Raw genomic sequence first — 27,615 nt, forward strand, 5'->3', positions numbered from 1 at the left:
GGGAAACGATGACAAGATGGACTAGTACCCATAGCCTATGAGGCTAAAGAGGAAAATAGCAGGTGACCTAATGACTCATCAATTAAGCAATTAGCAGCTGTTCATAGATGCTTGCTCCCTCCCTCCCAGTGCACTGGCTTCATGTGAGCTGCGTTGTCTAGCTGAGCTTGCCACTGCCTCCTCTCCCCCCATCCCACCCCTGCCCGGAGAAGCAGCTGTGTCCAAGCTGCTGTCATCAGTCAATTCAGAGCAGGCAATTATTTTGGGTGAAGGACCACTTAATTAGCACTGGTGGGCTGTCGAGAGCTGCAAGGATAACCCTGTCCCTTGACAGATGCCCCGCCCCCTGGTTGACATCTTGTGACCGGAAGTCCTGTCCCCCTAACCCCTGACCTTTGCCATTGGAAGTCCCTCCCCCTACCCCCAGAAGACTCCTTTTGGAAAGGGGGTTTGCCATCTTGGACCCAGAAAAAAATTATAATTAAAAATCAAACACTGACAGTAACATTTTAATTTTATTTGAAAAAATATTTTTGTCCTCGTGTGTGTGTTCATGTGGTGTATATAAAAGTGATTGCATAATAACTTAAAATGACGTCTTACTCATATACTGGGGGAGGGGTGTGGAGGGGGGGTATGGGGATGTGGGAAGCTGGGTATTGAGAGTTTGTGGGGGGTGTATTTGTGGGGATGTGGGAATGTGTGTGGGTGGATGGGTAGGTATGGGGTTTGCGGGGGCAAAGAGGGTTGACGTGTGCTGTGCTGTCATCGCTGCCTCGTTGCACAGCCCAGAGGCAATGGCAGTGGAGACACAGGACAGCCCAGCACGGCACAGGCTCTGGGTAGCTGCAGCAGAAATGGCCAGCAACTAAAGGAAAAGAGGCCACTTTTCCCCTGCACTGAGCAACAGCTTTTTTGTTCTGTGCTGCTGCTGCTGAGCCTGGGCGGGCAAGCCTGGTGCAGGCGCACAGCATGTAGGATCGGGGCTGTGCAGCAGGAGTTCCTGCTGGTACTGCGGAGCTGGGTCCAGTGGTGGTGGCAGCCAGAAGGAGCTACCGCCACCTGTGCTGCCTAGAAAGGCAGTCCAGCTGTGGAGCTGCTCCAGTCCTGTTGTATCCTCTGGGGGCAGCAGGACACGCCACAGCTGGATGGTGCCTGAGCCAGGTGCAACTAAAGGACCCACCGCAGGCCGTACAAAAACCCGCTGCAGGCCAGATCCTGTATTTTGCCCAACCCTGGGTTAACTGTTTAACCCAGAGGTGGGCAATTATTTCAGGTGGAGGGCCGCTTACCCAATTTTGACAAGCTGTAGAGGGCCGCATGGGTAGCCCCGCCCTACCTGCCCCTTGACAGGTGCCCTGCCCCCTGGTCACCATCTTGGGACCAATGTCCCAATGTTTTGGGACCAATGTCTCAGGGCCAGCACCAGTGGGGCCAAGTCAGGTGCAGGCTGCTAGGGGTCTGCGGAGCCAGGCTAGGCTGCACCAGCAGAGAGAGGAGGGAGCTGGCCTGGCTCCATAGAGCCCCTGCCAGCCAGGACCCTGTACCTCTGCTGCCCTGCTCTGGACCATGCTGGCACTGGCCCTGGGGACATCGGTGTAGGCCCTGTGCTCCTGCGCCCACTCACTGCCAGTGCCCCCCAGCCCCGCGGTACAGGCAGGGGGCAGCGCACAGCCCCAACCTCCTGCTTGCCAGCAAGGAAGGAGCTGGTGTGGAGCAAGGGGGAAAGCTGCCCCTTGCTTGCCCCGTGGCTGGCGCTCCCTGCTGCAGCCACTCGCAGCCCGCGGACGGCTGTCCTGAGCAGGCACAGGCAGCCCCACATGGGCTGCGAGCAGCTGCAGTGAGGGGCTCCGGCCACGGGGTGGGCAAGGGGCCTCTTTTCCTCTGCCCTCAGCCCCAGCTTGTAACCTGGCCCTGCTGCCAGCCTGGGCTCCAAGCCGGCTCCAGACTCGCCCGTAGGTGGCAGCAGCCGTGCCCCCCATTTGCTGCGCCGGGCAGTGTTTGCTGCTGCCCGCCCGGAGCTCAGGTGCTGGGCAGCCCAGCAGCGGTGCTGACAGCCTCACTGCAGCTTACTCCGGCGTGAGCTCCGGGTGGGCAGCAGCAGCAAACGCTGTCCAACATGGCAAGCGGGGGGACCTAAGCTGCTGCCACTGCAGTGCAGCCCTGACGGGCGAGCCCGGAGCTGGCATGGGGCCGGCTTACAAGCTGGTGCTGAGTGTGGCTTGCCTGCCCCGTGGCTGACGCCCCACACTGCAGCCGCTCATAGCCCACGTGGCTGCCAGCACCTGCAGCAGGGAGTGTGGCCACAGGGTGGGGGAGGGGCCGCTTTTCCCCACACTCCACACCAGCTCCTTCCCTGCCCTTTCCCCCCCCCCACTCCCTGAGCTTCCTGTGCTGGGGCAGTCATGTGGTCCCAGGCCAGAAGCCCCTGTTGGGGCTTCCAGCTGCGGGGGGAGGCCCTGGCCCTGCTGTTGCAGGAGCCCGCTGAGGATTCCCCTGGGTCCTACTGCCCCTGGCTCCTGTCGTTTTTGACAGGAACCAAGGACAGATAAATTTTCATTTTCTAAATTTTTTTAGGGGCCCGTGGGCCAGATAGAACGGCCTCGCAGGCCGTATTTTGCCCACCACTGGTTTAACCAATATAATTAGAGGAGGTTAAATAGATAATTTTTAAACAATATTTACATCCCTAATTGATACACAACTTTTAATACCTGGATAATACTAGTTTGACTTTCAAAACATGGCTAAAAATCCAAGAGAGCTATCAGAAAGGCAGGAGATCATTTTAAAGAAGATTATATGATAACATCTGAAAAAAGAGCAGCATTTTAACATCACTGTGTCAGATTTAGGAGGAAGGGTGGAACAAAGCTCCTCATGTAAGGAGTCAGATGTGAAGTGATAAGAATGAAGGTGGATGCAATACCCATAAACAACTTCTTAAAATAAAATGAAAATAAAAATAAAATATTTTATTTTATTTTATTTTTATTTTATTTTAAAATGTCAAATGAAATGAATTATAATTATTCCCTGAGTGGAAAAGAGATTCAACATTCAAGTTTCACTGCAATTAATACTATATTTATAACAATGATGAAATAAAAAGTCCTAGGAAAGGAAGTGATTATATCCCCCCCCGTCAAGAAAGTGGGGTATTTTCCTACTGTAATGTTCCACTAACTCCACAGGAATAAAGTTTTATCTGAAAGTAAAGGTGACCCCTAGTCCTGTCTCTCACCTCCCTTCCCCCCCCTCCCCCCAAATCCCAGATGAATGCTTTCTTTTCATCTTCACCGCTATGCTGCAAATCTCACTTAATAGCATTATGGCTGCTTGAGGACAAGTGTTACATCAACGGTCATAATATCTCATCCATTATACTCTGCTGAATAAGACCAAGACTTTCTCAGTTCTGCTGTCTACCCTGGGGCAAAAGAACAAAGTTGGATACTCCCTAGCAAAATTTCAGATTAGAACATTTTTCAACTGTCCACTTATGTGCTAGAACTTCACTAAATTTATATAAGGTACAAATAATTTGCATATTATACATAAATTTGTATACAAACAATTTTTAAACATGCTCCTTGTCTCATTCTGTTTCACTTGGCTCTCTTCATTGCCCTCCAGTTTTGAAGCAGGCAGAGGATGTTGCTAGGGCTCAAGGACAGTATAACAGGCAAGTTAACTCCTGTTTCTGGGGAAACACTGTGGGACAGAGCTGGTTTAGGTTCGTTTAAGACTAGGACTTTTTGAGTCAAAAGGGGAGTGAAGGAGGGTGACAAGAAAGAGCTGGTGTCAAGCTACCAACTCAACTCACCTCTCTTAGAGATGACAAGTTTTTAATGAGGGCCTGCTGTTCTAGCCTGCACAGGCAGGGTCAAGTAACCAACATGGGGGAAGGACCCAGAGGCATAAAAGCTGATCCCAAACAATGAGTAGAAGAGGAGAAGCCTGGCTGGGGAACCAGGATGGACTACTTTGAGAGGGAGGCGAAACACCCCAGCAGCAGGATCCTGGAGCAGACTGTGCGGGCCGGGAGCAATCCGGGCCCTTTTTCGCGCCGCGCGGGCTGTGGCCAGCAGCCCGGGCCCGCTGGGTCGGAGAGAACAGGCGACACGCTAGAATTAGGCACGGACACATAATGATTGATTCAAGATTGTTTACTTACACCGAAGATGGTCGCGGTGTAGGCTGGACAGTTTCCCAGGCACAGCTCCGCTTAAATCCTTGTTTGAGGACTCAGACAATATTCGGATCACTCCCACGGAGTTGTCGAGGCTCCGTGGATCCTTTTGCGCGCAGGGAGAGGGATACGTCGAGGATTGCACTCGGTGACGGGGAGAGGCTAGAGGCTGATCAGACCCCTGTTGCCTGCTTGAAATGCACTGGGTCCAATAGGCTCCGCAGCGCTTAGAGATCTTCACACAGCGTGACGTCCCCTCCTCCTGGTGTTCGTGGAGTCCTACAACTTGGGCGGAAACCACTCAAGCCTTTTATACGGCTAGCAAGCCAATCGCTAGCCGCCACGTGTGAATAATTTCATGCAAGCCAATAATGGGGCTCGAATTATAATACAAATGGCAGGAACTCTTTGCAAAGTGCATTTCTGTGCTGCAAAGAAGAAATGCACACTCCACTGTGCAAAGAACCTGCAATTTAGCGGGAACATAATTCAGTGGTGCCAAAGCACACACAAAACAAAAAATCACACCTTTGGGTTGTGACACAGACAAGCAGTGGATCCAAAGATGCAGGGCCCATTCAGCAGCAGTAAGCTGAATGCTTTTTCTTTGCTACTCCTTTGGGCCCAGTGGAGCTACATATTATGTTCTGGACTTTTTTTGAGATTCCATGTAAAAGAGCAGTTCCATTAAATGTCTGTGGGTAACAACCAGTGGACTGGGCACAGCTATAAGGTGAGATGAGTAACCTGCATAGGAGAGTGCTGAGGCATAGGTTTGTGAGCATTTATTCTGAGGCCTGGACTCTACCAGGGCAGCAAAGGTAGAGAGCCTGCGGTCCTGGCCTAGACGTTAATACAGGGGTGAGCAAAATACGGCCTGCCAACTGATTGGATCCACACTACTAGCAATTTCAAACCAGAGTTTTTAGAATTTATTAAAAATAAAGGCTACAAACCCGCCCAAGTTTTCAACTGTGATGAAACAGGACTTTTTTTTTTTTTTTTTTTTTAACAAGAAAATGGGCAACAGGATTTATTTAACCAAAGAACAAAGTGTGGCCAGTGGTTTCAAGGCATTTAAAGATAGATTAACCCCTTTGTTTTCTACAAATGCCTCAAAGGACTTTAAGTGCAAACCTCTTTTAGTGTACCGAGCTGAAAATCCATGTGCGCTAAAGGGTAAAAACAAGAAATGTTTGCCCGTAGTGTGGCGTTCCAATAAGAAAGCCTGGGTCACACATGTTGTTTTTGAGAACTGGCTGCAGAACTCGTTTGTACCGGAAGTGAAGGAATTCCTTGTGAAAAAGAATCTTTCAAGGTTTTTCTTGTTTTGGACAATGCGCCAGGTCACGTCAGAGTCATTGTCCTTTGTTGATCCCAAAGTTTCTGTTATGTTTTTGCCTCCCACCATGACATCAATTTTACAACCTTTGGACCAGGGCATTATTAAGACTTTCAAGTCTTATTACATAAGGAGGCTCTACAGACAGGCACTGGACACAATCAATGCAGGGAGAGTGGAGAATCTGACAAAGTTTTGGAAGCGAACAACATTTTGGACTGCATCAGCATAATCCAAGAGGCTTGGGAGGAGGTCAAACCTTCATCCTTGAATGCCTGTTGGCACAAACTCTGGCCTGAGATAATCAATGACTTCAGAGGCTTCCCCACCATCAACAATGAAGTCACTGACATTGTGAGGCAGGCCAAATGGCTGGGAGGAGAGGGATTTGAAGACATCGAGAATGTGGACACCGTTGAGCTGATCGATTCCCACTAACAGGAACCAACAAAAGAGGAACTTGAGCAGCTTGCTGCATCCAGCAGCAAGAGTGAGGAAGAGGAAGAGACAGAGTCTGCTAAGCCAGCCTTCACTGTTAAAGCCATTCAAGAGTTCCTGTGTAAGGCTCAAAACGTGAGTGAAGAGATCGTGGAACTTGACCCCAGCATGGAAAGGAGTCTCAAATTTAAGAGGTCCTTAGATCAACTCCTTTCATGTTACAAGGAGCTCCAGAAGGAACTGGACAGGAATGTGAAGCAGCAGAGGATCACCTCCTTCTTCAAGCCTAGTAAAGGTACCCGAGTAAAGGTTTTAATAAGACTATTAATTCCGTTATTTTGTGTTTAAATATCCTTTTATTATGAAATAATGTTATCAAATCTTGGTCCCAGGTCCCTATCCCCCTGTTTTCCATTGACTTACTGCCTCGAGTTACATGGTTTAAACTTACACGGTGTTTTTCAGGAACATATCCCCCACGTAACTCAGGGTCTGACTATATCGTGAAATCTGCATTAGTTGTAACCGTATTTGCTTAAGTGATGGACACACAAACAAGTTACTGCAAGGGAAACAAGCAGGTGGGTTTACAGTGTCAGCCACTGTTGCCATGTATGGTCTTACCCTGTCGTAAATGCAAGTAAATCCAATGTAATCCATGAAGGGTCAAGCTACTGTGAGTTTGTTTTCATTCTACAAAGTAAGAGCATGCACATGTGCAATTATCATTAAGTTGCTGATAAATGCAAATTCCTGCCTTCATTTACTTCTCAATAATTTGAACATGTGACCATACTTAGGGTACACCTTCAATGCAGAGTTAACACAAGGTATCTAAACTCCATTTAACTCCTCTCAGGCTGCAATGAGAGCAAACTGTGTTAGAAGATAACAAGCTGTGGACCACACACTAAACTTCAGTTTGTTTATGGATGAGATTCAAGTCAAGCCCAATGTTTAACTTTGCAGTGAAAACAAACCCTTAGCTGCACTGATGAAAAAACGTCCTTGTATGCCAGTGTATTGTTTCTGTATTAGCAGTCTGAATATACATACAACTGGGAACCTATTTAAATCAGTTTTGTTATTTTCACAGAAACTGCAAAAAACAGTGATTTCCATGATCACCATGAAAAAATGGCATTTCCCATGATTTTGCATGGAATCGCCAGAAACAAAATAAAAGCTTACCAAAATACAAAGGCGGCACAGCAACCCCTGCAGCCATAGAGGACGTGGTTTGAGAGAGCTACTGAGAAGCTGAGCTAATGATATAGACCAGCAGTTCCCAATCTGTGGTACAGGTACCACTAGTGGTACGCAGACAACCTGTCAATAGTACACATTAACAGATTTATTATAATTACTTTATATGACAAAAATTTGCTGGTGGTACTTAAGGTGGTATTATTTTAAATTGGTGGTGCACAATCTGTCAAAGTTTGGGAATCACTGATATATACTCAGTGAAGGCGCCAGTCAGAAAAGGAAAAGGGTTCCAGTGCCATCTTTTAAGAAGCCAGATACAATGCTGCAGTCTGAAGATGATGAGTGAAAAGAAATCTAAGAAAGCTAAATACACTTCAGCGCAGGATCATGTAAGGCAGTTCCCTATAGGAACCTTGCAGGCAAATGATGGTGAATGGTTTTGTTCATCTTGAAACATGACTCAGGATGCACTGAGGAAAAATAAAAAACAGCATTGATTGGCACTCAAGAGTCCAAATCGCATATATAGAGAGCAAAAGGCTGCTGCAGAAGCTGAAGGTCAGAGCAAGAAAGAAGCAACTATGTCCTTGATCGTTAAAAGAACCACTGAAAGCAATCCGACAGGAAGAGAGGCTACATTTGTGCTAGTGGAGGTCCACACAGCCACCAACATTCCTCTGGAGAAAATTAATAACCTTAAATTATGGGACTACTTGAAAAAACACATGCCAAATGCAGGCAGTTACCCATGTGTGAACAAGCTTCGCCAAGATTATCTACCAAGGGTAATTGCTTTGCATGTTCAGTCTATAAAATATGCACTGGCAGAATATGAATCAATCTCATTTGTAGCAGACTAAGCAACAGATGCCCTAGATAACTATGTTCTGCACATTTTATTTGTATCCAGGAGTTAGAAAGACCAGGCAACCTACCTGTTTTTCAAATAGAGCCGGTCCACCTTGTATCTGTCAATTTTTCTATCATGGCAGAAGCTGCAGTGAAGGCTGTTGTAAACTACAACTTAGAATTTAACAAGATCTCAGCATTGCTCTCTGATAATGCCATGTGCAAAGCTTTCTCTGATGTACTCCATGGAATGATGCCCAATGCAATTCATGTCATGCACATATCCTTTCTTTAGTAAGTGACATCTGGCAAACACATTTTCCTGGTGTGGTTTTCTGGTTTTTTCTTTTAAAAAAGTGTTCAAACATTGTCCAGACTGAAAGCTTTGATACATGGCGTCCATCACCAATCAAAGCGGGGAACTACACGCGATTAACTTCCACCAGAACCAGTGCTTACAAGGTGGAATGTGTGGCTTAATGCAGTTGTGTGCTCTTACCCACACAAAGAATATGAAGTACTACCAGCAATTGGTATGCAACGAGCTTGAAATCACACCCAGAGCACAATGCATGCTTAAACTATGCAATCTCTTAAGACAGGGTGACACTGAAGATCAAGGTAAGTGATCCGGTTTATAGAATTTCTAACATGGCTTGAAATCAGCAGGCTTTGGTCCACCAAGCACACACCAACTGACGCATATAAGTTGGGTCGAAGACATGGCATCACAACAACTTTCAAACTGTCAACATGAAAACCAGCGTGGACAGAAGTGCTCCAGGCAACAGCTGCAAAATTGAATCTGTACGAGTATGGTCAGTCACTTGTAGTACTAATCCCAATCAGGTTTTGACCAGGTGCCTTTTCTGAGTTTTGACCCTCAGCTACTGAAATCAATCACTCAGACAGCAGAAAGAGCATGACAACAAACACGCTGCTTACAAAAACTTTTTCAGAGTGCCAGGTGCGTTTGACTGTCACTGTGTTTTGGGAGCCTGTTTTTGATCCATTTCCACATCTTTACAACTTGGCAAAATGCTGCCGTACAATTCCAACCAATTCAGTAGGCACAGAACATGGGATCTCAGTGTATGGAAAAGTGTTCATACTGCAGAGAAAGGATGTCAGCTGCAATTGCCAGTGGATGCTCATGCTAGCATTTAACAACTAACATTCATTGTTTCTGTCAAGGTTAGCATTATTTCATATTACCAAACTTTTTCTAGAAGACTAATAATAAATCATGAGGATATCAGTTACAATTCATATTGTGTATAAATGTATATTCATAAATTATTTCAATTTAGATCTAAATGCAATACTTAGCTTAATAATTATGCAGTAATTTATTTGATATTTCTGCAAACTTTGCTATTCAATTATGCCACAGTTTTTGCCTCTTGGCCAATCAGCAGCAAGGGACAGGGCTGCTGGTGCCCCCTGGCCAATCAGCAGCAGGGGGGGTGAGGCTCACCACAAAAAGAAACTGGCTTCACATACCACAAGCAGCCTGTGAAAATCCCTTTGTCTCGCCACAATTTAGGTAGGTCCCTACATATAACTACATCAACTTAGTTAAACTGGTACAAATTTCCCTAACTTAGACCAGATCCAACAACCTTCAGTACATATGAACATTAGCAGCAAAACTCTGGTATTAAACATACAAACATTGTCATCATAACTGAATACTGAGATAGGGTCAAGTGTGCTGATTTCATTGATGAAGAAAAGGTATATTAGAATCATAAATCGCAGAGTTGGAAGGGGCCTCCAAGGGTCATTGTAGCAGGATGGCACTGAAGGGTGGGCCGAAAAAAGGCCCAAAAAAAGTTTCTTTTCTCTGCTGGCACTCCAGATCTGCAGCCATCCTGCTGAGGCAGTACTCTCTCAGCAGTCTCCAAGGTGTTACCCTCCATGTTGCTCAGGGCCTGGGCTTATATTCACTCTAAGACCACCCCTTCCTCCTCTCTCAGACTCAGCCCCACCTGCAGGTTCCCTGGCTCAGCTGACTCCACAATCAGCCCTGGACCCACCTGCACAATGCTCCACAGGCCACTTCAACTCTTCCCCCTATGTGCCTTGCCATAGTCATCAATTCCAGTCCCCTGCAAAAAATGCAGGATAAGCTATTCCTAAATGGTCCTGGACAAATGATTACCCACTCAGACCTCTTCTTGAAAACCCTGAATGAAGAACATTTCATAACCTCCTGGGCAGCTTGGTCCGTTATCGTATTGAACATGAAGCCAATAGACTGAAAAAACATAAAACAAGGTGTGATCTAAGTTGACAGAAACTGTAGGTTTTCACAGCTGATGAAGACCAACTACAAAATGTCTTCTATAAAAGCATCAAGAGGATACCAATAGTAAAACAAGAGAACACTATGATATTGTAGTCAGGTAAGGATGTTGTTGTAGCTATGATGGCCCAGGAAAAGAATGAGGCACAGAGGGATTTTGTGAGATCTTTCACTGGATCAACTGATAAGAGAGAGGTTAACCAAGTTTTCTGGATATTTTAAAAAAATTCTAAATTAAGCTAATGTATTTATACACAATTACATGAGACCACTGGGTTCCTTAAAGTTGCCAAAACTGTTAATTTTCAGTGCCCTAATGTACCTATAGGAGTTGCAGTGACTTATGGCAATTAGCTCCAGTATTCAGCAATGACCAGTCATACTAACTATGCCATCTTGTACATTCAGCAAATGTCAGAAATAAAGGGGATCTAGCATACAATGCACTCTCTGAATGACTTATGCCATCAACAGAAAGTAGCAGAAAAAAAGTGTGTTAATAAGGGCATTAGTGGATCCAAGCAGTTACGTAACCTATTCTAGCCTGCCACAGATAAAGCAGAGATGTCTCTGTCTGTGTTCTGCTGCTGCAAGGACAAAAGTAGTCTGAGAGATCCAAGGAAAAGGACCAGGCCCCAGCTACAGATGAAGGCAAAAAAAACCATACAGCCCATGCCTATATGACAATGGGTTAAAATTCGTCCCTGGTCCCAAAAATTGCAGTCGATTGTCCCCGAGCAAAGGAGAAAGACCTGAATTTTTTTTAGTTCCAACAGGAATACTGGCACACCCTGTCAAAATCCCCAGCCTTAACTGCAGCCAACACCCAATGTTCCTAACCATAAAAAAGTATTATACCTGTAGCAATAAGAAAGGGGAAATGCCCTTCATAGTCACAAATGGCAAACAGCAAAGTCCAGAAGCAAACTACATATACTCTACAACTACAATGGAGGGACCACAAACACAACTCCACATCACATCCCCTAACCGAAGAACCCCGCTTTCTGTCACTCTATCCCAGGGTGGGCAATTATTTGAGTCGGAAGGCCACTTAGGGAGTTTTGGTGAGCTGTTGGGGAGGAGGGAGGTGCTGACCCAGCCCAGAGCAGCAGGAGGGTGGTACTGACCCAGTGCAGGGTAGGAGGTACAACACATTTGATCCTGTCCACCTCACACCCACTGCCAGGGGTGCCAGATGGAGAGGGTGGGCAGGTAAGTGAGCAGGATCTCCATGAAATCCAGCACGGGACTCCCCTGAGCAGGGTGTGTTCAGCTGAGTGGATAGGATGGGGCTGCAGCCAGGGAGCTGTGTCCAGAAGCTTGACAGGCAGGCAAGGGGCCGGGGACAGTTTAGCAGGTTAGTGACATCATAGGGCCCAGGGCAAAGCCACAATTCACTCTCCGCATATCCCTGTGACGGGCACCAGTCCCATGGGCAGGGGCATGCGGGGAGCGGATCATGGCTCTGCCCCAGGTCCCAGCCCCATGCTGTCACTGCCCTGAGATCCCAGTCCTGGCACTGGCACTGGCTCTGACCCCTCCTGTCCTGCTCCCAGATGCCACTCCCCGCCCGCCCACAGCCCCAGCCCATCTGCCCAGCTGAGCGCACCCTGCCTGAGGGGGTCCCAGACCAGTCTCAATGGAGACCCCACCCACCTATCCACCTGCTCAATCTGGTACCTGCAGTGGTGGGTATGGGGGCAGATGGGCCAGGGTGCCCAGCAGTGAGGCCAGGTCCAGTGGTAGCAGTGACACTGGCTGTGGCAGCCAGAAGGAGCGACCACTGCTGGTAAGCCGAGCCCAGCTACCATGCCACCCCAGCTCCACTGTATGCCCAGGGGCACTGGGACTAGCCATCCATGTCACAGCCCAGGCTGCCCGCTGTGCCTGGGCCAGGTGGGATAGAGGGACCCAACAAAGGCCAAATAAAATCCCTTGGTTCCAGCCCACAAGCCGTATTTTGCCCAACTTTGCTCTATCCCCTGCATAAACTTATTCCAGCTCCTTTAATCTTCTTTCACTGCCCAGCTGGTTGTAGAGTTTGGTTTCATTCTCCTGCTGCTGAACACAGTTCTCCACAGTTTCTATGTGCTCTAGGGTGCAGGACTCTTCTTCTGATATGACCATTATGTGACTGGTATAACAATTTGTACATACAGCTTCAGAGCAGTGTTATATTCATGGAATTACAGTATTTGGTTTGATAAGAGTAAGGGAAGATGGGGCACAAGCATAACCAAGGATGGGAAAGCAAGACGTCAGCCCTAGGTGCCAGAATGGCAGCCTTTAGAGAGCCTGTGCTACCGCAGCCACCATAGGTGTGTGGAGACCCCATGTGGGGCCACTACTACTGAGCAGCACCAACACTGGCACAGGTCTTCCGAGGCTCTGGTAAGACTGTTCCCACACTCTTCACCTTCCCCAACCCCCCACCCAGTTATGACTCAAAGACAAGATAGACTATTCAAAGACAAAACTGCATGTGTTACATATTTTTCTAATTATTCTTATCTTAAAACTGTAGGACTATGGCAACGCCTACAAAAGTCAATTGCAGACAGTTAATTAAAATGACTTACTGTCAATTATATGCAGTCAGGATTATATGCCCTGGTAGCTGGAGTACATTATTGTATTTATCTGCTAGAAAAATCACAGGTTATTGGCTGCAGCATTTCAAGTCCAAATTTTCAAACTGCAACTTCAACAATGCTTTTGGACTATGAACCCTAATTGACAACTCTGAGCTACTCCCAAGTATAATAAGAAATACAGCTCATGACAGCTAAAGACTAATGTGGTGTTAAAGTTCCTCTTACATAGTATTTCGCACCAACATTGCTTTTTGGGGTGTTTTTTTGTTTTGTTTTGTTTTTTTTGTTAGACTAGAACCAGTACACTTGAGAAAAGAAACTTAGCTAATATACCATTCTACTGAGTATGTATCTATGTAAAGTCTGTCTGCAAAAGCAGTGGTTCAAAGCCATTTCTATTACTTTAATCACTCAAAAGTTATTTTAAATCAGAGCTTATGAGTACAATATGGCTACTAAAAGATCATCAACCACCATTTTTGCTAGCCCACTTTAAGTGTAGTTCTGATCCATTCTAATTTTGATACACTGCAGTATTGTGCAGGCTGCCATGAATATAAATTTATCCAATTTTTCTTTGTGCTTTTTTGGCTGTTTCACTAAACCTTTTTCCTTTTTCTCTGCTTTTTTTCTTCCTACTTGCAAGGGATTAAGAAATCTCTAAAACAGATGCAACTGCACTGTTCCCAAGATTAATCTAATTCTTTAGATCTGTAACCTTATTAGGACACAGCAAGAACCTCTATATGTAACTAAACGTGAGGCTTGCCTCCATTCAAGCCTGTTTTTTTCTGCTCTCCTCTCAAACTTTCTCAAGGAAGGCCCAAGACAGACAGACAGACAGACACTGCCTGTCTGTCTGTCTTTTGGCCAGCAGATGGTCTTTACCCACATTTGAAGAGATTAAGCTTCATAAAAAGATGTTAATAAAATGTTGAAAAAAACTTTTCTAATACTCTTTCAACCACCTTTTATCTCAAAATATTTGATCTTAACAATTTAATTAGTTATATATCCAAAAGATCTTTCCAAAATACAGTGCACAAAAAAATTTTTAGATGAGGAAGGTATTTTTACACAGTAATTACTGCTTCTGGTCCCAGATTAACCTCTCTAGTGGTATTAAAACTCAGAGAAGTTATACAGTAGGCATCACGCCCATGGTTCCTGTTCACCTACAAAACCTAGAGCAGATTTTTTGAATTTTCAAAGATCTCTAGGGAGAAAGAAATAACAGGAAGAATCAAACTATGGAATTTGAAAGAGGACAGTGGGAGGACATCTAGGGAATAAAGGTGCTGACCCCACAGCTCTGGAGCCAAAAATCATGCAGGACCCAGTTTTCAGTACTTTGCAGAGCACACCCTCACTTCCTCCCATGCCTAGGACCTTGTACTTTGAAGAAAAAAAAAAAAAAAGGTTAAGCTGAGAGAGGACACCAGGCAGTTTAAAGGTTTGAAGAAAGCTATTTATAAACAAAAATTCCACCAATTAAAACCTGGGAACCTCTGTCTAAAGACAAAACTTGAAAGAATCCAGAATCAACTAGTTAGGTATTCAAATCATCTCGACTTTGCTCTTGTGGTGATACCTCAAGAATATTCAGAAGGAGTATTACGCTTAAAGACCAAGCCAAGAAAAATGCACCCTGAAAGAAGAAAGCTTCAGAAGTCTGCATGGGAAACTGTTGCACAACCATATCTATAATGCGGCAACATATGTCTGTATATTTCTCCCCTTTCTTCCCAACCAATATTATTTTTTTATTCATTTTGCACTCAAAATGATGAAGAAAGACTAGTAACATTCTCATCATCTTGCTACAGAGAAAGATGTATTTCACAAAGAAATTTATATTTATAACAAACACTTCATAATCCCATTATCTTAAGGAAACAGAAGACACAAATTTGCTTTTACTATTGATAGGGTTGCATAGGTACTACTAACAATATTATCTGAAGATAAAAGGGTTGTATTTGAAAGGATAGTTCTACAATTATAACTTTGTTTTAAAGTTCTCTTGTTCAAACCTGAAAAAAAAGTCTCCCACAACAACTTTAGGGCTAAAAACTGTAAAACCTTACTTTTTTACTAAGGAAGAAAGTGCAAATCTCAAGGCACGAGGGTACATCTGGCAAGAAATGTATTATTTCACAGAAACAAACTGAACAAAAATCTCAAAGACATGCTGTTAAGTTTACAATGTCCTTTGATTTTCTTTCTATGGATAGAAACAATCTGCTGAAAACATTTAGCTTCCATAACAAGAAAAAAACCGAAGTCAGTCCTACTGAAGAAATAGTCTCATTCCACACAAATAGGGGTTAAAACAGTCAAGCACTTACTACATACAGTAATTCAGGTGTCTAACAAACAATGCTTGCAAACTTGTTGGCACTGAGCATCACCCACTAACTCATACAAAAGCCTGCTGGCAATCATTATAAAAGATGTAAGCTGCTTCAACCACAAAGACATAATAATATATTTGAATCAGGCAATTATACTCTGGCAGCCAGAAATAGCAGACACTACATCAGTTACTGAGACCTGTATGCCACTGACTACTGCTGTAAACAGTTTCTTGAAGCAAAAATGATACACAACACACACAAATGAAGAACGTCTGCCTGAATATATCCTATGTCACTGTCATTTCCATTCAGAAAACTACAAACCTGCACAAGGTGTGTCACTGACTTACTTAACACTGCCTCCAAATTAAGAGCACTCAGGCTACTGAATTACAAATCTAATACTCTGATTCAACTCTGTTTCAAAAATATGAGAAAAATGAAGCTTTATTAGTTCTGTCTTTAATACTGCAGATTACAGGAAAGTAAAAAGTGGTCTCTGCATCAGAGGTACATTTTTATAATTAAACAAACCATGCCTAATTTAGGTGCAAATAAATTTTCTTGCAAAAATACATATTATCCATGACAAGAATAGTTGCAGGGGGGAAATGGGGGAAAAAAGTCCTGATAATCTCTCATAATTTAAAATCAACAATGATTTAATGTACCATGTATAGCAAAATATAACAGACTTGGATTAAGAATGCAAATTTAAAAGAATGCAGTATAAGCAAACAAAATAATAGAATAATAGACGGGTATGGATGAAAGGGCCCTCAGAATATCATTTAGTAGAGGTGCACAGATACATTGGTCCAATATCGGATTGGCATCAATATAAAGAAAATTGACTATACTGGAAATCAGCCTGGTGTGACCGATAATTTGGCCGATAAATGTCCATGCGTCCGTGCAGACACAGCACAGCATGGAGACCATAAGAAGCACAGCCCCGCAGCTTGGAGAGCTGCATGCAGCGGGTAAGTCTGGTGTGGCAGGAGGAGAGGGAAGGGGCGTGGGGGGTGCAAATCAAGGCCCCCATGGTGAGGAAGGAGTAAGGCTCGGGCTAGGGCAGGCACTGCCCAGCTGGGGTGGGGTGGGGTGGGCTGTGAGACAGAGCTGCAGCTTGTCCGAGGGGTGCAGGAGAGGGTGGCTCCTGCCACTGTGTGCACCCCAGGAGGGCATGGGGGGGGAGGGTACTGGCTGGCATGTGCTCCCAGATCTGCGCGGCGCACAGGCAGGGTGAGCTGCAGGCTGGGGCTGGGCTCTTCCCGACACGTTGTGGGGGGTGGTCCAGGTTGTGCTTGGGGCAGACGGTGGTGGTGCTGGAAGGAGGGCTACGGTGAATTTTGGGGTAGCTGCAGCCCCCGCCCTGAGCAGATCCAGGGACATGCGCCCCCCCCGCCCCCTCCCGTGCCCTCTCACGGTAAATACAGCAGCAGGAGCCACCTTCCCCCTCCCCGGACAAGTCGCAGCTCTGTCCCACATCCCACCCCAGCTGGGTAGCGCTTGCCCCTTCCCCACTCCCTCCCTCACTGCAGGGGCCTTGATCTGCCCCCCCACACACGTCTCTTCCCTCCCCTCCTCGCCTTCCACCACAACAGACTTACCAGCTGGACGCAGCTCTTCAAGCTGCCAGGCTGTGTATCAGAAATCAGATTGGTATTGGCCAATATGCCTCCTTAAAAATTGGCTATTGGTATCAACCCCCAAAATCTCTATTGGGGCACCCCTATCATTTAATCTAAACCCTTGCTCAAGGTAGGACCATCCCCATCTAAAACCACCCTGGATAAGTGTCTGTGCCGCCTATTCCAAATGAAAGGAACAAACAACCTTCTCACACCTACCAGGAAAAATGCCCAAAAACACAAGAACTGTTTAATTTGGCACAAGTAAAGCAGGTCACTGTCAGCATCCTGCCACAGCACAGACAGGAAGTAGCTTGTAAACTACACCCAAAAATCCAAGGAAGAGGACCACCCTTCCTGCTACAGGCAATGTTAACATCTACAGGCTTGTAACATCACTTGCCACATTCATCATTTTTGTGGCTGCATCACATTACTGACTTGCACCGAGAATGTGATCCACCAAGATCCCAAGATCCTTCTCCACACCGCTGCCATCAGACAACTGGCTACTTGTCATATCGGCACCTACAGTCCATACCGATCTGACCATCCAAAAACCCTCCATTTGGCACTGCAACCTGGATACACCCACAACTCCACACCTCACACCCTATCTGGAAAGTCACAACTCCCATTCCTGTCATCCAACCCCCTCCATAACCTTGGTCTTAGCTTTTCAATCCCATTTTGTAACCAAGCCAGTTGTGGAGCTTTGCTTCATTCTCCAATTTCTACCTGTTCTGGACTGCAGAGTTCTTCTTATGGTCTCCAAGTAATACAAGTGTGGGGTTTCGTGGGCTTCCAACTACTGCTCTTAACAGCACATTCCAGGCATTGCTATTCCTATATCATCCCTGACTAATGCTTATCCAACATATTTTTCAAAGTCTCTAATGAAGGAGATTCTACAATACCCTTAGGCAGTCTATTCCACTGCCTCCCTGTTCTAACAGTAAATAAGTTTTTCCTTATATCCAATGTAAACATATTTTACTGCAATTTCAAGCTATTGCTATTCCACCTTTTCTCCCCTGCTGCAGGGAGTAGGGTTTCTCCCTCTTCTTTTTGGCAGCCCTTCAGCTATTTGAAAACTGCTATCATGTTCCATCTAAAGTGCCTTTTCTGAAAGCTGAACGTAAATATTTATCTCAATCTCTCACTGTATGGCTTGCCTTTCAAGCCCTTTATCATTTTTGCTGTCTCTGGATCCTAACTTCTCTATATCCTTTTTAAAACGCAGAGCCCACAACTGCACCCAATACTCCAGCTGAGGCCTAACCAGCACCAAGGAGAGTGGCACTATCACCTCCTGTGTCTTGCACCTAATACGCCTGTTGATATGGTCCAAAACTGCATTCACCATTTTTGTGGCTGCATCACATTACCGACTCACACCAAGTCTGTTCTCCACCAAGACCCCAAGATCCTTCTCCACACAGTGCTGCCATCAGCCAACTGGCTACTTGTCACTCATATTTGGGTTTTTGATTATTCTTCCCCAGGTGTAGCACCTTGAATTTGTTAGCACTGACCTTCATCCTGTTGTCACTAGTCTAGGTTTACAATTTATCAAGATCCTTCTGAATTGCACCCCTATAGCAGGGTGCACACCCTTTAAGGATTTAGAAGGTACAGCTAGCCCTGTATGCTGGTGAGGTGTAGGTGCGGGGCACCAGGCTGCTGGACAGATTCCCTGCTGGAAACATTAAAAGGTCTAGCTGAAAAACAGCAGGGAGACAGAGGGAGCTTGTGGAAGCTGGGAGTTCCAGTAGCCTAAAGGAGAAAGGCACTCGCTGATTTATTTTACTGCCTGGAGAAAGGCACAATTTTGTTTTAGACTGAAGGGGGAAAGGTTATGTTTTTTTCTGTTTGTTTGATCTCCTTTTACTAAGGAGGGCTTTGAATATAAAGGATCAGTTTTGGAAACTTCAAAAGTATGGTGGTATACCCAGCAAGATAAGCTGGAAGAAGGCACTCCTGCTTGCACTCCTGTCCTCCAATGCGTTTCAAATGCTGTTTTGTGTTGTCTGGAAAATTTGCACAGGAAATACCCTATTTTAGGTTAGAAACATTAATCACAATACACACTGTAGTATTACAGTTAGCAGCTCTAAGATATTTGAGGTAGTACAGTAAAAGCTGTACCATTCGGCACCTTACAAGCCGCATGCTCTATTAACCGGTATACAGGCTTGTAAGGGAAAAGCGAAACCTGAAGGACCATGGCACTTCTGGTTTTGCCAAGCCCCCATAGCCTGGGGCAAAGCAGCCTGCGCTGCCGAGCCCCCACAGCCCAGGGCATAGCAGTTTGCATAGGCCCCCCCTCCCTGTCCCACAGGGCCCGCAGATGGGGCAGAGATGCAGTGGGAGGGCCAGCGATACCCTGGATGCAGCGGGAGAGGCAGTGGCCTGAACAGGCAAAGACGCCTGTTTGGACTGCTCAGTTAACCGACATATTTTGTTATCTGGCACCTCCCATTCCCAATGGGTGCCGGATAACACTTTTATCGTACTAATCTTTTTGTTATATGTTGGTAGAGTGTACAAAACAATATAAAAACATAAGAACTGCTGTTTACTGGGTCAGACCATAAGTCCTTCGTGCCCAGTACACTGTGTCATGGTGGCAAAACATGAATGCTGGGTCCTTGCTTCTAAGTACAACTTCACTTCATCTTCAAGAACAGAATCAACTAGCGGTAGTTTTGTGAAACTAAGAGTGAAAACCAAACAGCTTAACTGGGGAAACATGTTAAAATTAAATAAGCTGAAGTACATGATTTTTATATGCTGTAAAAACGTACAGGACTACATCCCAGTATTAAGATGGCATTATGCAACCCTCTTCCCTAGTAATCCTTTAAATTCTAGAGAAAGAAGTACTATACAGGGTATCCTGAAATATATTTGTCATATGGTAAAGTAGGATCTCTACCCTCACCCAAAACTTGCTATATTCATGAACATAAGTGTCTACAGCTACCCTCATCTCTACCCTCACCCAAAACTTGCCATATTCATGAACATAAGTGTCTACAGCTATTGCACACAATAGTGGGCGATGGAGACCTTAGCAAATAAGAAAAATTGTGGAGAACAGAAAAAAAAATCCCTTAGCAATAAAGTATAAACAATTCTTTTACGAAGCATTTAGTAAAAAGCAAGGAATCAAATCCTGAACTCAATCTTTGGGTGCTGGAATCTTAGCAAGTGGTCAAAACATACTCATTTAGTATGAAGAGGACAATACTTTTGCTAAACATGTCATGCAATTGTGGCAAACTACACATACACATGGAATTTGTTATAGGCCTAGTTAAATATACAAACTGCAAGAAATCCTTGTGCACTTGCAGGAAAAATGCTTAATCTGCTTCGTATGGTATTAAAATAGGCTATTCATTATATACTGAAGATTGTGTGTATTGCAGAACCCAAACATGCATACAAAAATAAGATTATTCTGCCTTTTGTACCTGACATTTCTGAACAGCCTATAGGTTAAAACCTTAAGACACTAACATTCTTCCCCGTTAGAAACACATACCCACAAAGCCAAAACAAACATAAAGGCTCCATCCCCACGAGTGGGAACATGTGGTTTGTGGCCCCTCAAAGCCTTTTGAAATGCCACAAAATGCACATGGACCACATTAATCTGTTCACTGCACTACGTATTTGCAGCATGGAGGCAACATTACATACAAGGAAATCCTGGTATCTAAAAAAAGTGCCAAAAAGGCGGCATGATGCATGTGGCAGCAGCGTGCACCACTCAAAATCAGAGCCTGGCCAGTCAAAGCCATACTCCGGCTGCCGGCCAGGCTCCAAGCGCCCAGATTGCTGCTGCTGCAGCTTTGGAAGACTCCATGACCCCAGGAAAGGCTGCTGGGGTCAGCACGGGTGCTGACCCCAGACTTCCCCTACACCTCCCAGGGCAATCGCACACAGGGACAAGTAGCAGCAACACAATTGCTACTTGTCCCTAGCCACTGCTATCTGTCCCCAGGGAAATGTACATGTACACTCATGGGGACGTGCCCAGAGAGATCATTGCCAACCGTGAACAATGCATGCAGAGATAACCAACTGTGTGCTCAGTTAGAGGTTAGACTAATGTTACGCTATTAAAAAATGTATCAAGAGCCTCATAACTATTTTCTGCCCACAGGCAACCAAGAAAAGGTATAAGAGGAAGCAGTAAATTGTGTTTAAATCACCCTCATCATTAAACAACCATGCCAGAGATTGAGTGTTACAGTAATACTCCTTTGGAATCTGTCTTGGATTTTCAGGAAACAAAGATGTCAGAAGATAAAGTGTGAAGATGGGCAGTCTTGTGTGAGGAAGACGACAGCACCATAAACAGACTAAAGACCAGATATCAGGGAAAATCCATGTCCAGGAAGGCTGGGGGACAAGGAGAGGGGAGAAAGGAGTTCTCAACTATTTAAAATAAAATTATCAGTCTTTAACACTGACAGACAATCTTTGGACTGAGATTCTGAGAGAAATGTCCCTTACCTGTATCCCTTCACAAGAACGAGACAACTAGACAAGTAAGACTTGGAGCATAAAAAGCCTTCTACTGAACTGAGTTGGAGGGGAGAAGAAAGTTTATATCTGATCAGACTATATTATCAACCTCACTGCCCACGGCCATCGCTCCTCACAGAAGCTCAAAGCTCTGATAAGCAGTACAGCCATAAACTGTAGGCCTGTGCAAATACAGAAGTATTCGATTCAGATTTGGATTTGGCCGATTCAGAGGACAGTGATCCAATTTCGTGATTCAAATCACTGTCCCCATTCGATTCGACCGAATCAGAATCGGAGATTCAGCACTGATTCAGAGATTTGGATCGGCCGGGGAGAGGCAGGCACAGCCAGACGGCTGTAGGTTCTTCCACGGCTCCTCTGGCTATACCTGCCTCTGCCCTAGTGGGGAGCCACAGGAGAAGCCTCCATGGCTACCCTACCCGGACCCAACCTTCCAGCACTTAAAAAAAAAGCCTTGCACTCACCAGCTGCAGCAGCAGGGATCAGGGCCTCTGGGAGCTAGTGGCAGAACACCCCCATGCAGTACAGGGCAGTGGGGGGCAGCAGAGATCACCCCCCCCACCTTGGCACCCATGCTGCAGCTGTCACATTGTACGGGTGACACAGCACAGAAGCAGCTCATGCAGCACAGAGGGACAGTGTCTCTAGCATCAGAGACACAGGCAGGTTCCAGAATCGTTCTACTGGACCTCTGCAGTTTTTGAGGTGGTGAATCAATGGACACTATTAACCTGTTCAACTGATGGAGTGGGGATAGATGGCAAAGCCTTACAATGGCTCCAACCATTTTAGGACTCAGACAAGAGTGATGGGTAAGTGCTCTACTTTCTTAGAGGCCCTTACTTGCAAAATGCAGCAGGGAAGCACACTGTCCCCATTTCAACAACACATGGGATGACAGGACGCAGCCTTGGCTTAGCTACCAGCACTGAGCTGTAAACTACATTCCACACCATGAAAACAAAGCCTTCACTAAAAACGTCAGACAGTCTTCAAGAGACCAATTCTTAGACTAGCAGCATCCCATTCAAATTCAGATCAAGAAATCAAAGCAATCCTGGCCGGAAAGGGAAAATGCATGGAAAAGCCAGTTTGGACTGTATTTCTCCTCCATTTTGAAGGCATACAAGCCCCATTCAGATCAGTATAACATTTGTATGACTCCTCACTTGGAAGATTAGGTAACCATAATTTCTAAATAGGTGTTTTTCATCTCCTGCTCTTGAATCTTTCACCCTGATGAGGAACTGGCCACAGTAACTGGCCACAAAGGCAAAAATGCCTTTGTGATCTTCAGATTGGATGAGTCTAATTCACTAACTGAAGCTGAAAATATGCATGGGCTACAATGTAGTTCAAAATGCAATGGTTCACATACTCCATGAGTCAAGCAGTCATGAACATATTAAGCCTGTGTTCCCATCATTCCATTTACTTCTACTATGATTCAATTTGTAATTGAGGACCTAAGTCTTAATCTTCAAAACCATTAGCAGACTGAGGCAATGCATGTTATAAACGAAATATCAATTCACAAATTGTCAACACATTAGAACTCCTGAGATACTGGAGACCATAAGCCCAAGATGATGCACATCACCTATGGACAAAGCATTATTATTTGAGAATATTTAAGAACAAAGCAAGCTGCCAGAGTAGATTAGATAAAACGGCAGTTTTGCCATTTTTAGAAATTGCTGCAGAACCTTCCTCTTTAATACTTTCACTAAAAGACCAATGTTCACACTCTTTTAACAGTCTCCTTACCATTCTTAAAAACACAGGGCAAATTAAAACAATCCTACCTGAAGTTTTTATATCTTAACAAAATACAATCCAGAGACTCCATAAAATCTGCTAAATACTTTGTTATTATTTACAAATTTTATATTATTTATATATGTTAATATTTATATACTGCAACAATAAGCTACCCTACAAACCATTAAGAGAGATACAAAGGATGGCTTTTTAAAAGTATAAATGGCTGTTTGACAGCAAGTCCCTTAACTTTATGGCTGATGTGTAAACCTAAACCAGTGAAAGATGATTGGATTTTTGGTCACACTATAGTAGTTAGCCTGATTAATTATTCTGATGAAACCAATAGTAATCACACAAATGAGACCCAAAAGTCAAACACTTTTTATTATTATTATTCTTCTATTTCAGCTGTACAAAATGTGGGCAATGTCGCTGCTAATTTTTTCTCTCCCCCTCAGTGTTTTGGCTTCTTACCTAGTTTTCTCATATCAAAGCCCAGTGGAAACAAATTGCTGGGGGAAAATGTCTTTTTATCCATGCTCCTAAGCTATAACTAGGGAAGTAGGGTACAGGAACTCTATGCCCTTTAGCACATCACTGAAAGGCTATGGCATTTTCTCCTGTTTGGGAACAGTGGTGTAGCAAGATGCTTCATATTATTATTTATTATTATAGAATTAAGGAGAAACATATCCAAAGTTATATTTGTCATATGGTAAACCAGGTAAGGCATTCTCAGCCAAGTTAGAAGAAAAGCAAGAAATGTAAACAGCTCAACATTCCTTGAAAGTGATGCCCTTCCATCTATCTCTGTCCAACCTCCCAGTATGCTCACTCTGCAGCTACCAACTCTACTAATTTTCCACAGAATCTGTTTTTCAAGCCCCTGCCTCTGAGTCAGCTTACCCTTCCATAGGATCAACACTGTGATCCTGTACTACTGTTCTTTTCTATAGGAGTTAACTCACATTGTTAAGCTGAATACATGCAGTCCCCATTTCTGCTGAACCAGAGAGAACTTGGATGTGACCCTTTTAACATTTATTTTAATTTCAGTTACCATAAAACAAAGCAACTGTACACTACATCTCATCTTACACATTGAAATTTAGATGTTCTTTACAGCTGAAAAATCAGCCTGAAACATTATCTTTCAAACAAAGTGAAAAGCCACTATGGCTGATCATCAATTAAACTAAGTTTGAGATAATCCATCATAAGCGGGCTGTTAGTAGAAGTTACAATTGAACAGTATTGTAAGGAAATGTTCACCTTCAAGGGCTGAAACATAATTAGCTAGGGACTGCTAGTTTGCCTAATTCAAAGGTGGGGAATCAGTTGCAAATGATGACCAGTAAATAGGGGTGGGGCTCCCAAAAGGATTAAAAAGTTCCCAGAGCAGCATACAAAGGAACAGGGGAGTTGCTGTGGCTGTGATCTTGTGTTGTGCCTCCCAAGGTCTCAGGAACAACTGCAGGTTTGGGGGTTGTTTTGCTTGCTTCCTTTACTTGTTTTCTTTTACTGTGGGGACAAAGCTGTCCCATGTAAAATAAACTGGCTAGAAGCCTTGGATACAGAGCTGCCTGGTCTTAATAAGGAAGCTCAGTGAGTGACCTGCTTGCATGTATCAAGAACATTACCATCCATAAGCTTAATATACTACTCTGTATTATCCATTTATTTGGTAAACTCCCTATACACATGACCCAGCCCACAGATCACTACTAAAAAGGGAACTGGGTTTTCTTCAGAGGGGGTTTGATTGTTCAGGACTGTACAGACAACTTCTAGTTGGGGTTTAATCAGTTCACGTACAACCTGCATTTGTAAACTGAGAGAGATGTACTTCTAGTCTCCACTAAAAACTATTGTTTATGTTTATCTTCTAAAGTTAATAGGTTCGGGCCTGCTGAAATGCTGCCTGTCCACTTCCACTCCGGTCAATTAAAACACAGTACTTCACAGAAAAGGGCTGTATAATGTTAAAAGCAAAATTCCAAATACAATAAAGAAAGAACCAGAATAAACTAGCGTCTATATACAATAAAGTGAAGCATTCTCAGCTAATCCATACAGGTATGAAAATGTTAATATAGAACTATGCTAACCTGCACTGGAGAAGTGACATTGCTCTGAAGTATTTTTGGATAAAAGGCATGCAAATGCCTGAGGTATTATCCTCCAACCTGAAGGAGTTACAAATAGTACTCTATTGCTTTGTCTAAAACAGATATACAACAGGTCAAATTTCACTTTTTCCCCCCTTGAAATCTACCAAGCTGTACACTTCAGTTCAAGGATGGATTTGTAGAGCTGCTATGAAAAATAGGCCATGTCATTAAATATACCTAATGTTCTGGAGAAAAGGAGGTATAATCAACTGTTGTCCCTAAATTTAAAAAGGTGGTAGCCAATTTACCACTACAGTACTTGCTTCATGTAATTATAAACTAATAAAGCTTGCAACTGTGCCAAGTGAGTGAGTTAAAACAATTATTTAAAATAAAAAAACAAATACCTGGAAAAAATCATACATGACAGACTATCATGTATGATAGCCAGCACCACTTCTGCAAAGGAAAACTACGGCAACTAGTAGATTGAAGTTCTTTGAATTTGCAAATAATTCATTTTAAAAAGTGGGTGAATAGTAATATAATTTGCAGGTGACTGAATTAGCTTCATCAAATTTAGAGAAGATGGTGCGAAACTTCCAAAAGGACTACTAAAGCAAGGTAAGTGGGCAACTGATGGTAGATGAAGCTCAATGTTAACCAGCAAAAGCAATGTGTGATCAAAATAGCTATACTCCTCCTACACCCTGTCATTATAAATGAATTCAAGAAAGGGATATTGCTTGGACACTTCAATGCAGATGTCCACTCAAAATCAAGCTGTGGTCAAACAAGGTGTTAGGATCCACAAGGAACAAGGAATAATATGGAAAAATTCCCTTCTTTAAGTAAGGATGTATCTGAATCTGCACCACTAGTCATCTCAATTTAAAAAGGATGCTGAAGAATGAACATTTAAAAAAACCTATAAGGGGAACCCTTACAAAGAGGGAAAGTGGATTGTTCACCTTAGAAAGTAGATAAGAAAAAACAGAATAACATACAACATAATGAACGATATAGAGAAGGTATTTGGGAAACTTCTGTTTTGCCTGTCAGAATTTTTTGTGGATCCAATGAAATTAAAAATGTAGCAAATTCATGTCTAACAAAAGGGAAACAAATCATGCTGCACAGAGTAGATGTTGTTGCCACTGGAAGTCATTGAGGCAGAAGTTCAGAGGAGGACTGGAAATGCTTTTAAACAATACTATCCAGAATTGTAACAGTTAATGCTAAAAAGATTTTGAAAGGTTTATAAGGACCTGGTAAATTCAATATTTGAAAGAGTCTCTCATTTATAAGTCTGATTAAACAGTGTGACCTTCAGTGCCAGAAGAGGAGGGAAAAGTGGATACAGATTATCCCATACCTGTCTACTTGTACCTTCATTTGCATCACTAGCCTACTGAGTCTTATCTGACATGGCAATTCTTGTGTTTCTCTATATTTTTGTGAAATTTAATATTCCCTACTAGTACTTTTCTCATTACAAACTCTTAATGTGCTGGACAGAAGACCTCCTAAAACGTGTACACATCCAGCTTTCTGTATAGAAAGAAGCAAGCAGCATATAGTGGGTTTACTAAAAAGTGTGCTCACACTGCTGAAAAACTACTATTATACCATGAAATAGACTGTAAGAATCCATCAAATATCATATAATAATTTTCACACAATGAGAGCACACATGGATTAGTAATCCCCAACTGTATATTAAATACTTTGGTTTTAACTTCAATGTTAGAAAATTTGGTTCTCCTTAAGACTATTTTGAAATTGGCACACAGCTATAGAAGAGCAAAGTAGAATTCTGCATCCTTTGAAGTTTAGATAGAAATGGTAACCTAAAATAGTCACATTCTTGTAGTAGCCAATTTACCACTACAGTACTTGCTTTTCCTTTTTTTTTTTTTTCATTTTTGTGGGTATGCTTAATTTTTCTGAAGCTTGGCTGATCAGCAATATGCAAAATCATCTTCTTGTCCCACACATTTCCTCTCACTGACTGACAGAAAGTACCACATGCAGCAGAGTAAAAGTTCTGCATGACATAATGGGCCTTTTCCAATGTATTCAACAGAAAAAGACTTGCATGCAGTTAAGTAATAATATTCTCCAAATTCTAGCAAGATAAATGAAGCCACACACACTAAGAAGTAAAGTAAGAGATCTATCTTAACTCACTTCCATATAGTACTGTATATACATAAAAATGTAATACCCCTCTTGAAAATCCAAAAAATGA

At 43.7% G+C, this 27,615-nt stretch overlaps 1 protein-coding gene across 4 annotated transcripts in view; it reads right to left on the bottom strand.

Moving 5' to 3' along the window:
• Positions 1 to 27,615, bottom strand: part of MAP3K4 (mitogen-activated protein kinase kinase kinase 4) — a 189,340-nt gene that overhangs the window by 104,451 nt on the left and 57,274 nt on the right. The window lies entirely within an intron of this gene.

The sequence above is a fragment of the Alligator sinensis genome, unplaced genomic scaffold (genome assembly GCF_000455745.1).
Source record: "Alligator sinensis unplaced genomic scaffold, ASM45574v1 scaffold682_1, whole genome shotgun sequence".
NCBI lineage: Eukaryota > Metazoa > Chordata > Crocodylia > Alligatoridae > Alligator > Alligator sinensis.